Source organism: Sus scrofa, chromosome 14 (assembly GCF_000003025.6).
Source record: "Sus scrofa isolate TJ Tabasco breed Duroc chromosome 14, Sscrofa11.1, whole genome shotgun sequence".
NCBI classification, from domain to species: Eukaryota; Metazoa; Chordata; class Mammalia; order Artiodactyla; family Suidae; genus Sus; species Sus scrofa.
Genome location: NC_010456.5, coordinates 99,357,355 through 99,381,421, shown reverse-complemented (window position 1 = coordinate 99,381,421; position 24,067 = coordinate 99,357,355). Strand labels below are relative to the sequence as shown.

The following is a 24,067-nucleotide window of genomic DNA, read 5'->3' as shown; positions in this document are numbered from 1 at the left end:
CCTACACCACAGCCACAGCAACAGCAACATAGGATCTGAGCTGCATCTGTGACCCACACCACAGCTCACGGCAATGCCAGATCCTTAACCCAGTGAGTGAGGCCAGGGATTGAACCCGCATCCTCATGGATACTAGTCAGATTTGTTCCTGCTGAGCCATGACAGGCACTTTAGACTACATTTTATTTTTTTGTCTTTTGTCTTTTTGTTGTTGTTGTTGCTATTTCTTGGGCCGCTCCCGCGGCATATGGAGGTTCCCAGGCTAGGGGTTGAATCGGAGCTGTAGCCACCAGCCTACGCCAGAGCCACAGCAACGCGGGATCCGAGCCGCGTCTGCAACCTACACCACAGCCCACGGCAACGCCAGATCGTTAACCCACTGAGCAAGGGCAGGGACCGAACCCGCAACCTCATGGTTCCTAGTCGGATTCGTTAACCACTGCGCCACGACGACGGGAACTCCTAGACTACATTTTAGACTACAGTAGGGAAGATGGCGGATCCAAAGAGGATTCAAAGAATTTTTTTAAAACAAATCTTTTTAGATTAGTTTTAGATTTAGAGAAAGGTTGCAAAATAGTATAAAGAGTTCCATTATGTGTTCCCAACACTAAACTTTCCCCATTGTTAACCTCTTAGATTATTATGGTGCATTTGTCATAACTAATGATCTGGTATTAATAACTAAAGCCATATTTTATTCAGATTTCCTTAAATTTTTTTTACCTAATATCTCTATTCTGTTCCAGGATCCCATTCAGGGTGCCGTATTACATCTAGTCTCCTTAAAATAAATTACATCATATTTCCTTAAGTTCCTAGACTGTTAAAGGCTGTGGTTGTTTCTCAGCCATCGCTTGTTTTTGATGACCTTGATAGTTTGGAGGAGTATTGTTTTTTTTTTTTTTTCCCTAGTATTTTGTAGAACGTCCCTCAGTTGGGATTTTTCTGGCTTTTTTTTTTTTTTCATGATTAGATATTGGGATTATGGGTTTTGATGAGGAATACCACATTTTTCCACTTCATCTTATCTACAATACAAAGTGTTAGCATGTCTTACCATTGACTTTAATATTGATATTGACTTTAACCACCTGGTTGAGATAGTGTTTGTCAAGTTTCTCAACTATAATGTTACTTTGCCCCCTTTTCATACTCTAGGAGTTTTGTTGTGGCTCAGGAGGGTAAGGATCTGCCATTGTCACTGCAGCAGCTGGGGTCACTGCTATGGCAGGGGTTCGAACCCTGGTCTGGGACCTTCCATTTGCCATGAGTGAGATCAAAAAAACCAAACAAACCATACTCTATTCTTTGGAAGGAACTCACTTTATACAGCCCCCATGCAAAGAGTAAGGAGTTGTTTTCCACCTTCTTAAGGGTGGAGTATTTACATAAATTATTTTGAATTTTTCTGCACAGATTTGTGTATTCTCCCTCATTCATTCTTTAGTTATCAGTATGGATTCCTTGCTATTTAATTTATGCTTTGGGCTATACCCATTAATATATTATTTGTTTTGTTGCTCAAAACCGTTTCAGCTTTGTTCACTGGGAGCGCTTTCTGTTGGCTCCTGTTCCCTTTGACAAGCTCCCATTGTGGTGGTGGTGTGTGTGTGTGTGTGAAAACACATGCATGAATGTGCATGGCTCTACAGCATCCTTCAGGTCCATCTTGTGTATTTCCTGCCCCAGCCCTAGAATCAACCAGTTCTTCAGGGAACTGTGGCCAAAGATAATTTGGAAATTTCTGGCTGAGACAGGGTCGCCTCTCTCTCTGACTCACAAACTCCCACTACTTGGATGAAGAAGGGAAAGGGGTGGGATCCAGGGAAATGGTTATCCATTTAGGGGTTGGCAGACATAAAAGTTGTCAAAGTCAAAAGGCCAAGGAGGGGGGGTGAGAGAAGCAGGTGGCTGACAGGAGTGGTAAGTAATATGGCCTCCCAGGTTGAGGGAGAGTGGCCAGGGTGCCTTTGTGAAAGGAGAACAGTATTCGGGGCTGGGCAGTGCAGGAGTCTGGCTGGAGTGGAGGGTTGGGAAGGAAGGCAGTGGAAAATAAGGTAGGCTTTGAAAATCAGGCCAAGTAGATTTTGAATCTGTGTCGGGCAGGAGGGCTTTAGGGTAATTCACTCAGTAGCCACGCACACAATAGATAGAGGGATTAGAACTTACTGTTGCTTCATTGGGAAACTGTTCGAAATGGGTGCCTGGAAGATAATGAAGAAAGGTGGGGTCTTTAAGGGACCATCAGCCCAGCACAGATTTTTGCATATATTAGTTTTTGTCCTAATCAGGTGAAAGAAGAGAGTGTCATTAGTGATTAAGCAGTCTGTTTGCGTATAAACAATAGGCTTAAACAATTAAAAAACCAGTTTGTCATAAAATATCTGCCTTGGGGTAGTTGCATGTGTGTCTCCTTTTGTTGGAGAAGATACAAAGGTGAACTTGAGCTCCTCCCAGCTTGGAATGTCACCATCCAAGTTAAAGGCATCTGAAGTTTTCCTTTGGTTTTCATAGGCTGTCTCCCGTGAGTTGCAGAATTATTTCCTGCTGAACTTTGTGCTTCATCTTTTTTGTGTGGTGATTTTATTTTAAACGTTGTGGCGCTTCTGAGATGATTGATGGCAGAGACTCACTGATCCAGAGCTGTGGGGAGAGGGTGATCCTGGGAATCATACTTTTCATTGGTTGCTGCCATTTCGAACTTGTCCTTTGTTTTGCATACAACCAGGAGGAAAAATGCTCCTACCTTGAACCTACATGTTTTACAAAAAGGGAGGCATAGTCACCAAATTAGTGGTAGGACTTGAACTTATAACATTGTCCTTTTACTCCTGAAACTTTTTTGGACACAATCCCAGGATTCTGAAGTAGTGTCCTGTTTTATTATTTAATTCATCCTGCCTCAGATGTTGTGAAGTGTGCCTCTGGTTCAGTAGAAACAGGGAGGAGCTCTCCTGTGTCTTGTTTCCACGTCAGTCCTCTCCAGGTGAGAGTGAATTAATTTGGTAAACCAGATCGTCCCCATTTGTGCGTCATGTTCCTGTCATCCTGTCATAACAGGAGCGTATGTTATGCTTGTTCCTGAGCAGCGATACCCACTGTGGGGTGGAAACAGTGCTTCACTAAAAAGAATGTCCAAGTTATTTTTGTAGTTCTTTTTTTGTCTTCCAGTTTTACTGAGATGTAATTGACATAGAGCACTGTATGAGTTTCAGGTGTACACTGTAACAATTTTAAGAGAGATAAGGGGAGGAGAGAAATAGGTGAGGTAGAGCAATAGGCAGAAACTTCTATTTTTGCAATTCTTAAAATGAGGATAAAAATACCTACCTTCTCTGGTTCTTTGTAGGTCTAAGGGATGGAGTGTTCTATGCAGAGTCTCTTGATTTTTAAAATCCTGGCTCTGTGGAATTTGCTGCAGTGGCGATGCCTTGTGTTTGTTGCTACAGAGAGCTGTTTATTTAGCAGGAAAATTTTTTGAAGCAGAACCATGAGAAAGGAAAGCATTTGGCCTCCTCTAAACATCATCCAACCAACAAAATCATCAACCAGGGCCACACCAGCATCTCTTTCTAAACCCACTGCTTTTAGAAACCTGGAAGGAGGAGTGTCCGTCGTGGCTCAGTGGTTAACGAATCCGACTAGGAACCATGAAGTTGCGGGTTCGATCCCTGCCCTTGCTCAGTGGGTTAAGGATCCAGCGTTGCCGTGAGCTGTGGTATAGGTTGCAGACACAGCTCAGATCCTGCGTGGCTATGGCTGTGGTATAGGCTGGCAGCAAAAGCTCCGATTGGACCCCCTAGCCTGGGAACCTCCATGTGCCTCGGGTGCAGACCTAGAAAAGAAAAGAAAGAAAGAACTGGAAGGAGAGGGCATTTTTGTTTTATTTTATTTTTTTATTTTTTGCTTTTTAGGGCCACATCCGAGGCATATGAAAGTTTCCAGGCTAGTAGGTGTCGAATCAGAGATGCAGGTGCCAGCCTATACCACAGCCACAGCAACGTGGGATCCGAAGAACGTTTGTGACCTCACAGCAACTCAGGATCTTTAACCCACTGAGCGAGGCCAGGGATTGAACCCGTGTCCTCCAGGATACTAGTCGGGTTTTTTGTTTTGTTTTGTTTTTTGGTCTTTTTGCCTTTTCTAGGGCTGCTCCTGTGTGGCATATGGAGGTTCCCAGGCTAGGAGTCTAATCGGAGCTGTAGCCGCCGGCCTATGCCAGAGCCACAGTAACACAGGATCCGAGCTGCATCTTCAACCTACACCACAGCTCACGGCAATGCCGGATCCTTAACCCACTGAGCAAGGCAAGGGATCGAACCCACAACCTCATGGTTCCTAGTCGGATTCGTTAACCACTGAGCCGCGACGGGAACTCCAACTAGTCAGGTTTTTAACCCACTAAGCCACAATGAGAACTCCTGAGAGGGCATTTTTAAAAGCATTGTTGAGGATAGCGACTTTCTCTGTGCTCATCTCACGCTAGGAGTTTCGGGGGGGCAGAGGAGCACAAAGCTTCCCCTCTTAAGGGGGATTCTCATTGTTCCACACTTGATTCTGTGAAACAGCTGCCTCATCATCTGGTAGCTTGTCACTTCCCCTTTTCTTGGTTTTAATCTTGCACACGTGCTACCATCTTCTCAGATCGACCACAGCCAGCCAGGGTGCATGCCTTCTTGCCTTTTCTTTTTCAAAGAGAAACTATGAATAATTTAACCAAATTATTTCTCAGCTACAAATTGAAAATGGAGGTAGTTTCAGTAGATTGAGCACAACTGGAAATAAATGTCACATTCATCACATTTCGTTTTAGGCAAATGAAAAGGGATGGTCGTGTTGAGTCACCATCCTTGGGGTTCATGGCATGTTTGGACCGAGCTTATGGAACATGGGGCTGTGTACTGCAAGGTTACACTTCCTTGGGTGACAGTTGCCATTGTTCCCTGTCTCCTTCAAGTCGTCAAAGCATTTCACCCTGGAAAACTGCAAGGTTGCATTTTAGTTTATTGTTGAACAAATAATCTTTTTCATGTTTACTTCTTAGACTTTACAGTTAGTTGGACCTGATACTTTGTCTCTCTAAGGTTTTGATTTACATTTTCTTTTTGTCTTTTTTTTTTTTAGGTCCACACCCATGGCACATGGAGGTTCCTAGGCTAGGGGTCAAATTGGAGTTGTAGCTGCCAGCCTACACCACAGCCACAGCAATGCAGGATCTGAGCCGCATCTGTGACCTACACTACAGCTCTTGGCAATGCAGGTTACTTACCCCACTGAGTGAGGCCAGGAATTGAACCTGCGTCCTAATGGATGCTAGGATGCTAGTCAGATTCATTTCTGCTGAGCTACGATGGGAACTCCTTGATTTACATTTTCTTTTAAGGAACGTGAGGCTGAGTAAACTCATAGTTGCAGTTGGAAATCTAACTTGGAGCTGAAACACAAATGAAGTGAAGGAGACCTTTAAACCAGCTGGCCTTCCCTGCCGCAGGATTTGCCCTGGTTAATAGAGCGTGTGGGTTTCGAGGTAGAATTACAGGGTATAGAGCTCCGGCTCCCTGTGTCTGCGACAGTTGTTGGTGAGAGAGACTCTGGGTCCTCTCCTCCAAGCCTCCCTGTGACCTGTCACCTCACTTGACCCTTCTGTGCTTCACTTTCCTCACCTGTGAAATGAGGATGACAGAAGTATCCCTCTCAGAGTTGTGATTAATGAGTTAATTCAAAAAACAGTTCACATACCCCCCGGCCCCCGACACTCAATAACCGTTGCCTGAGACTGTTATCATCTTTCTACAAGTTATGTCAGTGTGTGGTGAATAAGAAATAAATGCATCAGAATGTCTCCACCCAGATGGGTGATGCTCTTTCTCAGAATGGTCTCTGGTGGAAAGGAAGCTCTGGTTTTGATAGTCCTGCCCATACAGGACATTTGGGGGAATCTCTCCCCTGGGAGTGCCTGTGAAGGCTGTAAAACCACCTTCTTTAAATGGCTCCTGTACTGGCCAGTTTTCTGTCACTTGAGTGAATATGGGTTTGCATTCCCCCCCCCACTTTCTTTCGTTTTTGAGCTAAAATATGTTTGGAATCAAGTCAAGTGAAAAAATGGTTCGGTTTAAAACATACCTATAAAGTATACTCACAGGCATGGCCAGACTAAGTCAAGTTTTTGGTTTCAGCATGCAATTATTCGGCCTTGGCTTTGGAAGCCAACAGTTCACATGCACTTCCTACTGAAGTGACTGCTCTGGGCCTGGTTACTTTGTCCCAGCAACCCCGCTGTCCACCCTGTCTCCCCCAGAAGTGGGACATCACGGCAGCTTTGTTTCAGGGGATCACTCACCCACAGGTTACATCCTCATAGGAAGTCCTTTTCCTTGAATCAGTAGGATTATTTTCTGCTTTACTTGCAGGTTTATTTTTACCCCAAACCCCGTCGTTCTAAGGGGTAATTTTTTACAACTAGATTAGATGTGTAACACATCTGTCTACTTGCCTTGGCTTTTATTTATTTTTTTTTAAGGGCCACACCTGCGGCATATGGAAGTTTCCAGGCTAGGGGCTAAATTGGAGCTGCAGCTGCCGGCCTGCATCACAGCCACAGCAACGCAGGATCCAGGCTGCATCTGTGACCTACACCAGAGCTCACGGCCATGCTGGATCCTTAGCCCACTGAGTGAGGCCAGGGATCAAACCCACATCGTCATGGTTTCTAGTTGGATTCATTACCGCTGAGCCACAACTGGAACGCCTACCTTGGCTTTTTAAAATAATAAGAGTGTGGGCCGGCCTCAGCCTGCTGTGCGGACGTGCTGGACACACTGTCTCGTGTTCTTGCTGTCCTCTTCCTCTCCCCAGATCCCAAGTGATGTGAAAATCAGCCTCAGACTTTAGAGTTACTCCTAAGTTAGGTGGCCAGCCTTGCTAAGAGTCAGTTTTTCCAGCTGCATGTTGTAATGGAAAATCTAAGTTTGTCTTGAAACATTCACCGCTCTGCAGAAAGTCAACACTTTGTCTCCAGGATAGTTTGGGTGCTAACGTAATTTCCCTGTGCTGTCTGGATTGTGGCTGGTCAGGTGTGATGCCTAATGTCACTTGTTAAAATTGGCCCGATGGTGATCATATATACACACTGTGTGTGTAAGGGAAGTGGGTCCAAGTCTAGACAGTGATGGCATGGGAAGTTGCATGTTAAAAACAGTAAAAGCTGGGAGGTTAGGGAAAAAACTTTCCTATTTTTGCAGCTGGCATTACATTGCAATAACTGAAATTTTCATGAATGGTTGTTGAAAAAGAAAAACCAATTAAATAAAAATTGGGACTTTCTGAATAATATACATTATTGTGATATATGTAATTTATAGGTAGTTGGCTTTTTATATTTTATATGTAATATATGTAATATGCACATATATATTAGTATACATATGTATAGTTTTATACATTTTATATATTAAATATATATAGCTTTTCTGTTTTCTCACAGACTTATCTTTATGGCTCTTAAAACAATTTTTTTTGCTTTTAACCATTTTACTTTGAGTCATGTTACTCATAAATTCTCTTTCGACTTTTTTTTTATGGACAGATATGCATATTTCCTGCTCTAAGCCCAGATTGGTGATGTTTTAGAAATTCTGGTTTTTCTTCCCTTTCAGTCTTTCAGCTGTCTCATAATGTATCCTTAAACAGATGCCTAAGAATTAAATGAGTGGCAGCACTTCAAAACAGTGCTTTGTAAATATATTTGCATGTTAGATCTTTTTGAATTTCTAAAATAATTTTAAGGGGAATAATAAATGTACTTCTGGCCATTTTAGACACATAAGTGTGGGAAAATTTTGTTGACACACTTCTTTTCTATGAAGTGCAAGTCTGAAGAATGAAAGATGGAAGTCGTGGGGTGTGGTTATCTTTAAAGAGCTTTCTTTTCCACAAGGTCAAATTTGGTTGCTGGGGCTTCAGAGCTGCACCTTGAGAATCTCATGTTAGTGGTGGGGCTGTGGGAGGATTTAAAAAAAAAAAAAATTTCCCTCAAGGGGATTTTAGGCAAAGGTATGAAATGCATAGCCTCTTCCTCCTCTGAATGCCAGCATCTTGGGCTTTTTCTGTTAACACCTGTTTGTGAGAAAGAGTCAGAAACTCTCCTTGAAATAAAATAACTTGTCAGTTTTAGTGCCTTCTTCCAGGAGATTTGTATTTAATCAGCAAAGCAAACATCAGATCCAGAAATAAAAAGTCCTTTTTTGAGGTTGGCGAGTCCTACAGTTGGGTTCTAGTCATGATTTTCAGAGATTCTACTCTGGTTTTCTCAATTTATTTTGAAACAAACTTTCCCTCACCTCCACCCCCCAAACCTCTCAAGAGGTGGTGGCTGCTTTGTAGTTTCAAGGATCTTGGCCCCATCTCCTGGTCTGTCTCCAAGTCTGGCAGGTTATGACTCCATGCATTCAGTGTGTGACAGATAACAGCACATGGAGCCAGGTGGTCCCCCTTCACACAGGGATGGGCTTCAGGGCCCAGGGACCTTCAGGGAGGAGCTCAAGATGATTGTATAGGCAAAGCTCTGGATGGTAAAATGTATCTGCAAAGAAAAATGAAATTATGTTGGTGTGCCATACTTAATAAGGCAGGAAAGTCCAAAATCTTGAGGAAATGTTTTCAATAGCAGGAGTTTTCTTGTTGCTTAAATTAAGTTGCTATGAGAGGTTAAAAGAAAAATTGCAGTAAGCACTGTAATTTAGAAAATTAGAGACATATGATAATGTTTCTGCTGCGTTGACTTTACAAGTGTAGCAGCATTTCTTCAAAGAAGACATGCAGATGGTCAACAGGCACATGAAAAAATGCCCAACATCACTAATTTGAGAAATGCAGGTCAAAACTGCAATGAGGTACTACTTCACACCAGTCAGAATGTCCATCATTAGTCAGTCTACAAATAGCAAATGCTGGAGGGGGTGTGGAGAAAAGGTTCCCCTCCTGCATTGTCAGTGGGAATGTAAATTGGTACAACCAGGATGGGAAACAGTATGAAGGTACCTCAGAAAACTAAATATAGAACTACCATATGATCCAGCAGCCCCTCTCCTGGGCATATATCTGGACAACACGTTCATTGAAAAAGATACATCCACCCCTATGTTCATAACAGCACTGTTCACAGTAGTCAAGACATGGAAACAACCTAGATGAATGGATTAAGAAGATGTGGTACATAGACACAATGGAATACTACTCAGTCCTAAAAAGAACAAAATAATGCCATTTTCAGCAACATAGATGGAACCAGAGACTCTCATGCTAATCAGTCAGAAAGAGAAAGACAAATACCATGCAATATCACTTACATGTGGAATCTAAAATATGACACAAATGAACCTATCTACAGAAAAGAAACAAACTCATGGACATGGAGAACAGACTTGTGGTTGCCAAGGGGGAGGGGGAGAGGGAGGCAGTGGGATAGAGTGGAAGCTTGGGGTTAGTAGATGCAACCAATTGCGTGTGGAGTGGATAAGCGATGAGATCCTGCTCTGCAGCACAGGGAACTATATCTAGTCACTTGTGATGGAACGTGATGGAGGATAAGGTGAGAAAAAGAATGTGTATATATGTATAACTGGGTTACTTTGCTGTACAACAGAAATTGACAGAACGTTGTAAATTATAATAATTTAAAAATTGAAAAAAACAAGTGTAGCAGCATCACTATTAAAAAATTTAACTAGGAGTTCCCGTCGTGGTGCAGTGGTTAACAAATCCGACTAGGAACCATGAGGTTGCGGGTTCGGTCCCTGCCCTTGCTCAGTGGGTTAACGATCTGGCGTTGCTGTGAGCTGTGGTGTAGGCCGCAGACGCGGCTCGGATCCCACGTTGCTGTGGCTCTGGCGTAGGCTGGCGACTACAGCTCTGATTTGACCCCTAGCCTGGGAACCTCCATATGCCGCAGAAGCGGCCCAAAGAAATGGCAAAAAGACTAAAAAAATTAAAAAAATAATAAAAAATTTAACTAGATTGGAAAGTAGAAGATATAGAAGTAGAATTTTTGGTCTTTTCTTCTGTTCCTGCAACCCTCAGATTTTCACATTTTAATCATTCTTTAAGGTCTCCAACCCTGGTTAGTCCAGCTGCCTTGTAGGGTTTCCACTTGAATGTGTCTTTAATCAGAGCTGCATCTTGGTCTTTTCCCTTTTTCTCAGCCTCTATATTCTTTCCCAAATCAAACCACTGATGATTCTGCCTCCAAAAAGTATCTCAAACCCACCCACCTCTTCCTATCTCTTTGTCTCCCTCCTGGTCTGGTCACTTGAATCTAGTCAGCTTCTTCAGTCACTGGAACTCTCTCCCATGCTCCTTTTGAAATGCACATCTACTAACCCACCCCCCACCCCCCCACCCCGCAACTAACCAAAAACAAACTCGGAGAACAAACAAGCCTGCATCACCCAGCTTTTCCATAACATCCCATGATCTTCAGTTGACACCAGGATCTCACCACCGTAGTGTCCCTCGGACCCGACAATTGCCCACTCTCCCCAGCCCTCCCCATTCCCCCCTTCCTCTCTGTGATCACCAGCAATGATTAGCTTGGTTTCTGTTCCTCAGAAATAGCATTCACTTCCACTTTCCTCCCCCCTTTTTAACATTTTGTTGACTTCTGTTTTTTTCTTCAGTTCTTCCTTAAAATACCACTTTGTCAGGTATTGTCAGGTGAAGCCTTAGGTTAGAGGTCGTCCTATTACATTGTGTCCGGCCCATTGGTAGACTTACCGCTCTTGTTACATCCCTAGTACCTAGTGTATGCATAGGCATATAATGGACACTCAGTTGTATTTGTTGTGTGAGGAAAATAGTGGTATTTACCAACAGTGTAAGTGCTTGTGAATGCTCTGAGGGGCGGCATGTCTTGTCTGTGTGTGCATAGATGCCACCCCTTTTCTCACCTGTGCTTGAGGCAGACATTGCTCCTCTGGGACCATTCCCCTCCCCTGGGCTGGCTTTCCTGTCTAGGCAGTTGTTGCTGGTCCACGGGTTCATCTGAATTGGCTTGTGGCATAAAACCTATTTGCCATTGCTAACCTAGCAGGAAAAGCCATAGCCTTCCAGATGTGAAGGTTCTTGTCTTGATCTTTAAACATGTTGCATAAACTCCTTGTGCCTTAGTTTGCACATAGTCTGATGCGTAATCAGATGGTAATGTAAGATACTCTTTCATGAAGATAAAGTAAGGAGTTCTAAAAAATTAGTAAAGGTGATTCAAAGATAAGTTCGTATAGTTACATTCAGTGTGCTTTGGATGACAGAAATCCATCTTGTCATCACTTATATGGAGAATAAAATGTAAACTTTTTAATACACATAAAAAGTTTAATTACAGACTGACTATATCTAGATATGAGTTCTTTACAAAAGAAACTCTCATTTTCTTTCAGAATTAAGTTGGTCTCTGGTTTAGTTTTTTTCTTTTTAATTGAAGTATAGTTGATGTGTAGTATTATCTAAATTACAGGTGTACACTTTGGGGGTTCACAATTTTTAAAGGTTAGGAGTTCCCGTTGTGGCTCAGTGGTAACGAACCCAACTAGATCCATGAGGATGTGGGTTTAGATCTCTGGCCTCGCCCAGTGAGTTAAAGGATCTGACATTGCCATGAGCTGTGGTGTAGGTTGCAGACATGGCTCGGATCTGGCGTTGCTATGGCCCTGGTACAGGCTGGCAGCTACAGCTCTGATTTGACCCCTAGTCTGGAAACTTCCATATGCCTCAGCTGTGGCCCTAAAAAGACAAAAAACAATTTTTAAAGATTCTATAGTTATTATAAAATATTAGCTGTATTCTCTGTTGTACAGTATATCCCTGTAGCTTATTTTGATTTAGTTTTTATTTTGCTAGTGAATGTATTTCAAGGACATGGCATATAAAATGTCAGGAGGGTGCTAGTTTTTTATCTAGTTTACTGTCACTCTGTGGCAGTGTCTAGTGTTTCGCAGAATTACCCCTGGATCGCCTATATACCCCGAAACACTTGGGCTTGGTTTAAATCACAGATTCCTGCCCCTACCACTTAACTGAATCAGAATTTCTGAGACCCGGAAATCTCGCATTTTAAATAAGCTCTAGAAGTTTGAGAACCACAGCCATATAATACCTAGTTTATAATGTGTCATTAGTAAATACTGAACAGGATCTATAAAAGATGTCTCATTCACTGACCTTTTCAGTCTCACTTGAGTGTAACGATGACATCAGAAAACATAACCACTGCCAGCATTGTCCAATAAAAGGTGAAAATATTGATTGTGGCTTAGGTTGAAATCAGTCAATGCCCTTAGTCATCTGGAGCACAGAAGATCAGCAAGGGCATTGTTCCCAGAGGCTTAAACACACTGGCCCTATGGGCACAATGGCCCTTTGACCACAGCTGACATGGGCAGAAGGGAACAGGCAAGGTCCCATTGGTGCCTAGCAGGCCAGTCCTACGAAGATGGGGCAGTGCTTCTGGTCTAGTTCTCTGGAGCCGCCCAGCAGGGTTAGGCAGGCAGTGTCCTTCACCTTCACCAAGGCTCCTTAATTTCTGCCTTCTCCGAATGCCCAGGATGCAAGGAGAAAACTCGCCCGGTGTAGGAAGGCAGAAACAATAACAGCATTTTAACATTGGCATTGCTGAGTGTGTAGGATGTGCTTTACTCATACTAACTGGTGTAATCAGCTTAAAGCAGGGGCAGTTTGGGGCGTGGGTGAGAAAGCATTTCACAGCAAACTTTAACCCTGGGCTGGACCCCAGAGAGGGAGGTTATAGCTCTCTATCTCCTATTCCTATCCCAGCTTGTTCTGTGCCTTCAGCCTTCCTTCATCTCCTTTGACCTGTTAGGGTGCTTAAAGCTTGCACTGCACAATGCCACATCCACATTAATAATTGTTTCGTGTCATTTCCTAAGTGTTAATTCGGACTCACCAGATGGAAATAGGGATTCTCCATGGGTGATGGTGTTCTCCCCATGGCCCACCCTTGGCCCTGGTGTTTAGAAACCTACGAGGACGTTTGTGGTTGTCACGATGATGGGGGGGGGTGTATATGAGCATTGAACATGCTGAGGGTGTGGGTACTAAATGCCCCTCAGTCCTTGGGACGGTTGCACACAATGAAGGATTGTCCTGTCCAGAATGCAGATGGCACCCCACAGAAACACTGAAGCTCTTTTGGATTTGCCTGATCTTGCCCAGTGCTTCCTTGAAAATAGACCCAGCATTATTATGTGGTGAATCTGCATGGCTTAATAGATGCAGTAGAAGCTAAATTACAAGCTGGGAAGACAAACAAATGGCGGAAGCCATCTTCCTGGCTGGCATCTGTGCTCTGGCAGTGAAGCTGTCACTCTTCTTGGATTCTGCCTGGCAACTCTGCCCTTCCTGATGGTACAATGTAGACAAGAGTTATGACCCAGACAGTAATCCTGAGCTGCTGCTACTGTTCCACTAGGGAAACACTCTGATGTAAAAAAATGCACCATTGGAGTTCCCATCATGGCGCAGTTGTTAACGAATCAGACTAGGAACCATGAGGTTGTGGGTTCGATCTCTGGCCTTGCTCAGTGGGTTAAGGATCCGGCGTTGCTGTGAGCTGTGGTGTAGGCCGACAGCTACAGCTCTGATTAGACCCCCAGCCTGGGAACCTCCATATGCCTCGGGAGCGGCCCTAGAAAAAGGCAAAAAGACCAAAAAAAAAAAAAAAAAAAAAAGAAAGAAAGAAATTGGTTGTTCTGTGGGTGGCATAACCCTGGGAATATACTGAAAATGTACTCTGTAAACGGGTGAATTGCGTATTACATGAATTATACCTCCCTAGAGCTGCTTTTAAAAAAATATAAAAAAATAAAAAATGCACCACTGCCTGTGGTCCCACTGACACCTTTGTCTCACAGAAATAAACAGAGTGATGCTCAGTAAATCAAGTGTTACATCACAAGAGCGGATGTGGACAGGGAATCCAACATTTTGTCACTGACACCAGCCCAGGCGAGTGCTCTTAGCAATAGGCGAGTTTGCGATTTGGAAAAATACATTCTGAGCTCCCACCCTTTGGAGCTATTTTGCCTATGGATCCAGAAGCTATTGTGGGGAGAAAAAAGTTTTAAACTAAGGATTAGACAGGGGTCCTGGAATATTTTCTGATTCATATCATTCATTTAGTTAGAGGTATCAGAGAAATGTCAGAGGGGTAAAAAGTTAGGAGCACAACAGAGAGAATGATGTCAGACCTGATTTTAAAGGACTAAGAGTTAAGCCACATAACTTGCTGAACTGAGAACGTCCAATGGACTGTGGGGTTGAATATCTTGAAAACCAGATAATAATTAGACTAACTGTAAAGGTGACAGAAACAGACAGGGGAAATTCAGCCACAGGAGGTTGAGAGAAATGCAAACTGAAATGACTCAAAGGGCCGGGTTTTCCCTACAAGGTCTCCTGTGACCAACTGAGAAACAGTGTGTTCACCCTTTGACTCAGTGAGCCTACTTCTAGGAGTAGTTTCTAAGGAAATGACTAAAGTTTTGTTCCGAGATTTAGCTCTGAGTGTGCTTCGTGAGCATTATTTGAAATTGAATGTTGGGAGCCCCACAGATGGCCCCCCAAAGGGCCTTGAATGAACACGTTGTAATTCATCTATGTAATGGAATATTCTGTAACCATGACAGTGCTGCTGAAGAAAAATATTCACATGGGACAAAAATGTTTGAAAAATAGGTTGTAATAGAATATGTAAGGTTAATGTTTCATTAAGGAAATATGGAAACATAGAGGGGAGAAAACCTGGAAGGGCATTAATCAAAATGTTCCCTTGGAGTATCTTTAAGTGGTTGAATTCCAAGTATCCGGAGTTCATTCTTAGGGCTTGAGTACTTAGAATGTTTAATTTGAACATGTGTAATTATTTTTGTCATTAAAATAGTTAAATACAGTAAATAAAAATATGATCAGATGTTTTAAATGGTGCCTCATCAACTTGTTATCCAAATATTTCAGTATTTAATCACTTTAAATTCAAACATTCCTGGCAGTTCTAAGGAACTGTTAGCCCATCACACCTTATTCTGAATTAGCTGATCAGGCGCACAAAGGAAATGAGAATTCTGATTACAAGGAATAAATGTGAGTGGGAGTCAATTTAAAAAGTGGAAAGAAAGAAGGGGTATCAGTACAATTCAGAGGAATGTAGATAAACTAGTTCAATATGTTGATATTGGAGTTCCCATCGTGGCACAGCGGAAACTAATCCGACTAGAACCATGAGGTTGCGGGTTTGATCCCTGGCCTCGCTTAGCGGGTTAAGGATCCAGCATTGCCGTGAGTCGTGGTGTAGGTCGCAGACACGACTCAGATATGGCGTTGCTGTCACTGTGTGTAGGCCAGCAGCTGTAGCTTCTATCAGACCACTAGCCTGGGAACCTTCATATGTTGTGGGTGCGGCCCCAAAAAGACAAAAGACAAAAGACAAAAAAAAAAAAAAAAAAAAAAAAAAAAAGGGTAATACTAACATTATTTGCCTAGTTTGAAACTCTTCCTGGGAAGTTCCCTGCTGAAACATCATACAATCATGTCTCTTACCATGGCTGAGAAACACCCACCAAGCCTAGGCTTGGCTCTCTTGCCCCCAGAGTAGCTGAATCAGAGGTGTGAGAGCACCTCAGGTGTTAGAACTGACTTTCAGAAGAGTTACATGTCCAGCTGAGGGCCTGGTCCACAATAGACTTCTAATTCTTAAAGGTGAGGCCACAGAGCTATGTGAGTGAATCAGCCCATTAAGCATTTAAGGAAATGCTTTGCAGCAGCATTTCTTGGTATATACCCTGTGGGGAATTCCCCGGTGGCCTAGTGGGTTAAGGATTTGAGATTGTTACTATTGTGGCTTCGGTCCCTACTGTGGCACATATTCGATCCTTGGCCTGGGAACTTTCACATGCCATGGGTGTGGACAAAAAAAAAAAAGAAAATAAAAAGAAAGAAAAAAGAGAATATACACTGTGGGACACTGTGCTTATGAGAAGGCCCAATAGGGGATTGGGACCAGTAGTTTTGTAAAAGACAGGTCAGCGTGTTCACCAGCCCCTCTGCCCTGAGTTGTATCTCACATTTGGTATGTTGAGGCTCCAGAAGTTTTGCGTTAAAGGCATCTTTTGGATTTGGGTTAACCCTGAGTTTACTAAATTTACTTAGCTATAGATTTTTCTTTCATGTAAGGATTAAAAAACCTATTTAGGTGAAGATAGATAGTCTTACATGTGAATATAAGGTGGCCTTTTGCTTTGAGGGCCCTCGTTCTGGTTGGTATTTAGAGCTGAGAGCTTTGAGTGTACTCTGTGGACAAGGCACCCAGGAAAATATAGATTTTCCGCACCCGCTTGGGACACACTCACTATTCTAGGAACACTGTAAAGCGAGGCCTGAGTTCACATGAGAAGAAGGGTCTGTCTAGGCTGGTGATCTGCAACTCATGAGGTCTGGTATAGTCTAGGATCCTGTTTTTGCTGAAATCTCAAATGACAGGTTAGCAAGAAATAGATAATAGTGTTAGTGCCTCTTGCCCTCTCCTGACTTCCCTTCAGTGAGTATATATTACCATATGGAGTGCTCCTTCCTCCTAAGATTTATTAATAAAATAATGGGCATACAGTATTTCCAGCCCATTTCCTTTTGGAAAGAACAAGGTAGACAAGCCGGTAATACACTCTGCAGTTGAAAGGTCCCTGGTGCCACATCTGGCAGCTCTCCGCTCTCCCTGATGGAAGGAGGCATTCTGGGGGCACAGGGGCTTGTGAGCCAGGGATTCATTCCTGCTGATCCCCCTTGACTTGGAGATCCTGAGTCATCATCAGTGGGCCTGGGCCTGCTGGAAAGTCAGAGAAGCTGGAGTCAGGCTGGGAGCTAATGCTTGCAGAGCCACTGCCACCTTCTCTGGCTGCCGTCATTCTGTGAGGACTTCGGTTCTTCCCAAGTCTGGGGAGGTTAAGTCTGGGTTAAGACTTTTCATTTTTTAAATTCCATCGTGGGGTCCCAGACTTGGGAGACCAGGATCACAGAAAGATAGTATGGAAAAAAGATATTTTCAGTAAAAATTGTTTAGGCTTCTCATAAAAAGGGATTCAGTAGACCCTTTAGGAGGAGAACACTCTTATTTATAAGAGAGTGGCCAGAAGTGATATACATGGAAAATCCATAGAGGTGCAGGTAACAATAACTGGACCGGGCGTCTTTTTTTGACATGAGTAAGAGCATCAGTGATGTGACTCAAACAAAATCAGACCTCTGGGAGGTTGAGTGAGGTCCAGCCTCTGAGGCTCATCTTGGAACCACCCTTCCTCCTACCCTGTAGCCCCACATTCATGGTTCAGAGCTCAGTCAAGTCCTCCTGTGGCTCCGGTAAAAGGAAGTGGGCAAACAATGGCTTTTTACCCAGGGGGTTAAACAGTTAAACTTTTATCAGTTCAGCAGGAGCAAAGAATTGGGCCTGTTTTCATCAAATGAGACCCATCTGGGAAATGAATTAAAAGAAAAATAAACTTTTAATTAAAACTTTTTTTTCCCCTTCAAAAGGTCGCAGTAAAACAAAGTGAAACATATTAACCACAAGGCAATTTTAGATAAGAAACTAAACATTTAGATTCCTCTTCCTTTCTTTAATAATTCTATACTTATTTAGTTCCAGTCACAAATGTGGGTGAATAAGATAAAAAAATACTGGAATGATTAGTAACCTTTCTGTTTTCTGTCTAATGAGAATACTTAAGACATAAACTCATATAATTCCATAGCTGGAATGAACATCATTTGTCTAACTATCTCATTTTACAGATGCAGAAATCAAGGCCTGAGGAGGGAATAAGACCTTTTTTTTTTTTTTTTCTTTCCCTTTTTTGACTGCACTCATTTTTTTTTTTTGGCATATGGAAGTTCCCAGGCCAGTGATCAAATCCAAGCTGCTTCTGTGACCTACACCACACATGTAGCAACACTGGATCCTTAACCCACTTCTCCATGCTTGGGATGTAGCCTGCACTGCCTCAGGGGCAACGGTGATCCCTAACCTGCTGCACCACAGCAGGAACTCCCAGGAAAAAGACCTTTTGAATCATATATCTATTTATCCATAGAATCCCAGTCTTGAATGTTTTTTTGCTGAACATTAAGATTAAAGATAATAAATTCCCGGAGTTCCCATCGTGGATCAGTGGAAACGAAGCTGATCAGCATCCATGAGGACACAGGTTCGATGCCTGGCCTTGCTCAGTGGGTTAAGGATCCTGTGTTGCCGTGAGCTGTGGTATAGGTGTAGGTTGCAGACATGGCTTGGCAAAAGACAAAGAAATGCTTAATAAACACATAAATAATGAACCATAGTACATTTAATATGAAATCCTATATATCCATTCAAAAAAGAGTTATCTGTAGTAAAGATGTCCATGAGGAATTAAAAATTTTAAATCACAAATTAGCCCCCAAAATGAATGTTTTTAAAACCTTACATAACAACGTATCTACACACACACACACACACACACACACACTGAAAGGTCTACAAAGACATCCAACCGATGAAAGTGGTTACCATTAGGGATGGAGGGGAACAGCGGAGAAGAAAGTCAGAGGGGACTTTATCTGTAGTGTTTAAATCTTTTATGAGATGTGCTCATGTATCATTTCCATAACTAAAAGGAATTAAGCTAAAATAAAGCAGTTGGCACACTAAAAATTGCCTAATTGGACGTGGACTAAATGTCACTTAGTATAGAAAGAAATGCAAATTGAACTAACCCTCAATTTTTCCTACTACATCAGAACTTAAAAAAAAAAATCCATGCTAATGAGGATAAAGTGAAATGAAAACTTCCCCCCATACAAGAAAGCATTTGGCATCATGTATTAAGAGCCTTAAAAATGTTCAGACCATTTGACCCAGTTCCAGTTTGAACCTACTTAAGGAAATAATTAGAACTGAGGATAAAATTTTATACATCAATGTTTATCACTGTTTTCACTACTAAAATTCAAAATTATCTAATTGATCAACACAGAAATAGTTTAAGAAACTGTGAAATATCCATGTAAAAGAACAATATGCAGCCATTAAAAGTTATAATCATGCAGAAATGCTTAAGGTAGTAAATGAGCAGGATACAAAAATATTCTTATAATTTTAATATACAAATATGTATACACAGAAAAGGAATATGCGAAATACACCACATAAGTTGACAAAATAAAGTTTTTGTGTCATTCTTGTTTACCTTTATAGCCACAGCTACTAGAATGGTTTCCAGCTCATGGTAGGCATGCAGACATTGCTGAATGAGTCATTTTCACCATTAAAAACAACAAATATGATTTTTTTTTAAGGTGCCTAGCCTTTTTTATTTTTTCCCTGGTTATTCATAAGAAATAGGTCAAGCATTTGTTGAGAAGAGGTGCCTGTTGGGAGCACCGCAGTGGAAACATCACTCAAGGGGAGGGAGAGGTTTTGTCCCATCTGTTGGTAAAAAGACCACTTGGCAGGAATGATGCTCCCTTCCATCCCTTTACCAATGTGAGTGTGACTGAAGAGTTTGCTTCTTGGAAATTTATTATCTTTTTTTTTTTTTTTTTTTTTTTTTTTGTCTTTTATCTTTTTAGGGCCACACTCACTTCATATGGAAGTTCCCAGGCTAGGGGTCGAATGGGAGCTGTAACTGCTGGCCTATGCCATAGCCACAGCAATGCAGGATCCGAGCCGCGACTGCGACCTACTCCACACCTCATACTTAACCCACTGGGTGAGGCCAGGGATCAAACCCGCAACCTCATGGTTACTAGTTGGATTTGTTTCAGCTTCACCACAATGATACCCCTATTTCTGTTCCCCTTTTTCTTTTAAGTCATATATATAGATATAGATATATTTAATGTGTAAGAGAGATGCCATTTATCATTTTTTCTACTCAAGATTTAATGCCTTTCTTACAGGTTTATATATATTCTTTTTATGATAATGAATTACTGTTTATTATTCCCTGCAAGATAAATATCTAACACATGTGTAAACACATATGTGTGTTTATCAATTTATAAATAATGAACTTGAAAAGGATGCAGTACAAAAAATTTCAGTACAAAATTCAGAACAAAAAAGAGAATACAAAATATTGTATATGAACAATTGATTTAAATAAGGTTAGAGGAAAAAGGTGAAGATTCCTATTTTTCATTTTTTTAATTCAGAAGTTAAAACTGATGGAATTATCAAACAAATTTGTTCACTCACCTTTCATAGTCATGAGCTGTACTTCCAGTCTTACCAATACTCATGAATATTTTTGATTCATTGTACTGAAAGGTAATGAAGCACTATTATATACAGTAAAAAATATATATATAAAGGAACTCGTCCTCACAGCAGAAATTGATAGAACATTGTAAATCAACTATAGTAAAAATCTTCAAAAAAGAAAACTCAATAGAATTTTGAATTAAGGAAAAACAAACCAACCTGTAATCCTGACCTATGCCAGTTCTGTCACATTTTTAAAAGACTGTAAGCTTCTTGGAGGAAATTTTTTTTCTACTTAGTTTTACCATCTTACTGTGTCAAAGATTCCCATGAGATTTCAGAACTGGTGTAATGTTTCTGTTTTTAGAAAAGTTATGTGGAAACGTTAGCCCCCTTCAAATACCAGCGTATTTAAAATATTCTACTTTCATTATACACAAGCTCAGTGTCTCTTTTCATAAAGATAGTGTCTGAACTTTGGGTTTATGTGGTTCTTATTTATTGGTGGGCATATTGTGTCTCTTCCACCAGACTTTGAGCTCCTCAGTATCTCACTGATACCCTAGTCTTTAACTCACCTGGTGCCCAGTGATTGCACTCAGTGGACTGTAAAGTGAGTTGAAATAATCAGTGACTCACACAATCAAAGAGATCAGTGATTAGTCTATCCCATAATCATCACAAGTTCAGGAAATCCAAACCTGAACCATGTAGCCCTAGAAAAAGATGGAGTGACTGATGTAAGGTTAAAACATAAAGATAACCTTCCATGTGATGAATTTTGGGGGAAGATTTTGGAGGTAACTTATAAACCAAAACACTTTAAGCATTTTTAGGGCTTTAAATAATAATTCGAGTTTATACCAGACCTAACTGTAGATGTGACTGTAAATAATTCAGCCCCAAGCCTGAATTTGATCTCAGAATCTGGATTAGAATCCTGGTTTTACCGCTTTAACCTTCCTCACTGATCTTCAGTGTTTATCTGTAAGATATGGGGACTAGTGCCTATCTGATCTTGTTATTGTAGGACTAAGCTGATGTCTGGCATATCCCAAGTACTCGATCAGCAGAAGTGGTAGGGTTGCTATAGGTAGGAAATCCCTAGAAGTTTTACTCAAGCAGTGTAGTAACCAGTGTAGGGAGAAAAAAACCTTTTTCTTTTGTTCTTCTAGGTTCTCATCCAGAGCCTCTGTCACAGAAGGCAGATTAACAAAAGAAAAGCAAAGTTTGCGAGCATGTATATTTCATTTATACATAGGAGAAACTCAGAGAAGAGTAACTCAAAGGAGTGGCTAGAACTTGGATTTAAATGCCATCTTGAGCTAAAATAAAAGAAGAATGATATGGGGGAGGCAAGCTGTATGAAGGTGATCAGGTAAAGTACAGTAAACAAAGGCAAGGTTTGTCTATAGATTTAAATCTTTGCCTTCTCAGATGGTAAGAGGTGTTTTTTGTTTTTTTTAAAGTTGAGTTAGAGTCATCCTTCACTTTCTGGTACTGAGAGGTAAACATCCTTTTAAAGATTTCCTTCAAAAACATGAATTTCCCTTTTGGGTAAGTTAAACTCTGTTTTCTAAGCTGCTTTGGTGACTGCTCTTTCTCAGAATAAGTGTCTCAACCTAACCTTTATGCCAAAGAACCATAACCGAGGTGGCATAGTCTGGTCTCCTGTGTTAGGGAAGGTCCTGGCAGCAGTGGACAAGAGAAAAGTCAGATCATGGAGTAGGATGAATGGGTTCCAGCAGCCTCCTTTGTGGGGCAGGTGGTGGAATGGACATTTCAAGAGCTTTGGAGTTAGGCAGACCCTAGTTTGCATGGCATTGCGGGGACTTGAGAAGAGTTTTGTCATGAGCATGGCGTATCGGCTCTTTCTCCTGGTTCAGTGTTAATCATGCCAGCAGACCTGTAGAGCACTAACTTGGAGATGTTTGTCTACCAAACACTTGCAACGTTTTATTGAGCACCCTTTACTAAATGCTTTAGGACAACCAAAAGGGGATTCCTTGCAGTATGCTAGGTGTTGTTTTAGTGGCTAGGATCCATTTGGAATACAAGGATGAGGGAATTTATAATTAACAGATAACAAAGTATGACACTTTCCTCAAACAAATAGAATGGCTTTATAGTATTTTTTAAATGTTACTTTTTATTATCATGGCAGTGGTTTCTGTTTTGTTTTGTTTTTGCTTTGGGGGTTTTTTTTTGGCCGTGTCTGTAGCATGTGGAAGTTCCTGGGCCAGGGACTGTACCTGTGTCACAGCAGACCAGAGCTGCTGCAGTGACAATGACAGATTCTTAAACCAATGCACCACAAGGGAACTCCGGCTTGTTACTATTAAGAAAAGTAAAAATTGAGAAATGAGACTATGGTACAAAAGATAGTTTCTTTTGAAATAAATAAAGCCATGAGCATACTTTTGGGTGGCTCTCCCCCCTCTGGTTAGGGGAGTGATAATGAGGTCTTTACTGGGGACAGATCAGTCTACAGACGATGGGGCTGGTGTGCAGACATTGCCTGTTCCAGCCACTGATGAGATGATAGCTATTTGAGGAGTGAAATGGTTGTTGAAATTTCTGAAAACTTTTTATTTCAGTTATTTCTAGGGTTGTGCCTAAAAGACCATATCCAAATGCTTTTTCCGGGACTGTCTTATTTTGGGGACCAACTTCTTGGTGATCCCTTCTCAGTGTATTTTCAGTCATCTTATTTAGTATTTTAAACCTGATAGAAGGGAAGGGTATTTATTTCTATATTAACTGTGCCTCCCTGAGTACCTTCTCTGAGGTACACTTTAATATTCTCCTTATGGTAAAGATTTAAGAAACCACATGACAGTGCTTCTGCCTGCATCATGTAAGCCATTATTTAAAAAGATGATTGTGTTTCTCAGTACTTAGGGGGGGAAAGGCCCTTTTCCATTCTTCCTTTAATCAGAATTGTGTGGCCTGCCCCTTTCCCCTTTTTGCTCTGGCTATTAGAAATTTAAAATTTTTGCTGTTCAAGCACATCAGCAGCATTATCTTGTGGTTGGAAAATCAACTTCTTTTTTCACTTCATGACTTTATATCAGTGACTTCCAAGTTCATATGTAGCTTTTATTGAATGTTGCCCCAGATCTTTCTTGCAGATGTGTAGCATGTAAATAATTTAATAAGATGGACTGCTATGATGGTCTGGTGATTTTAGAGAAACTATTTGGCTTGTATCTTTAAGGTTTTTGAACAGAAAGTTACATACAGTTTTAACTGGCTGTAAGAAGACCAGGGATTTTGGAGAAAACGTTATAGGGCCAGAAGATTCTGATACAGCTCATTTAAACGCTCAAATTGTGTGTGTATTTGAGCAACCAGTATGACAGTGTGGCTGATTCTTAGTTTTAGGAGCTCCTGATTTCACTCGTGTACGTTAAAGCAATATGCAGTTTTTCATGATGGAAGGCAATCTGTAGGCCAGTAAGGATTTCACAGTATTGGTAAATATTTTGAATAGTCAAAGGGGTTGGGAATGATGATTGAGGAGCATGGTGACTGGTTAGAATATTTAGTATATAGATGGACTGTGCTGCTTTTTTGCTTTAAAGAACGTAATGAGGATCAGACAAGGAAATTGTGAAGGACGCTGGGAAAAGAAAGATGCTTTCTCATGTGGGATTGAAGTGCACAGCAGGCTTAGTCATGCCCTCCTCTGCACCCTCCTGCACACGACTCCCTTTGCCAAAAGCTCTAATTGTATGGTATTGTAATTATTTGTTTACAGTCTGT

General features: G+C 41.5%; 1 protein-coding gene across 6 annotated transcripts in view; it reads left to right on the top strand.

Annotated features, from left to right (window-relative positions):
• Positions 1-24,067, top strand: part of SGMS1 (sphingomyelin synthase 1) — a 310,846-nt gene that overhangs the window by 76,690 nt on the left and 210,089 nt on the right. Inside the window, exon 1 of one of the 6 annotated variants that reach the window (XM_021071758.1) lies at positions 19,837-21,680. The exons of the other annotated variants lie outside the window; for them this stretch is intronic. The gene's annotated coding sequence lies outside the window, so the exon portion shown is untranslated. Of the gene's footprint in view, positions 1-19,836; positions 21,681-24,067 lie in introns of those variants that run through there. 6 annotated transcript variants of the gene reach the window in all.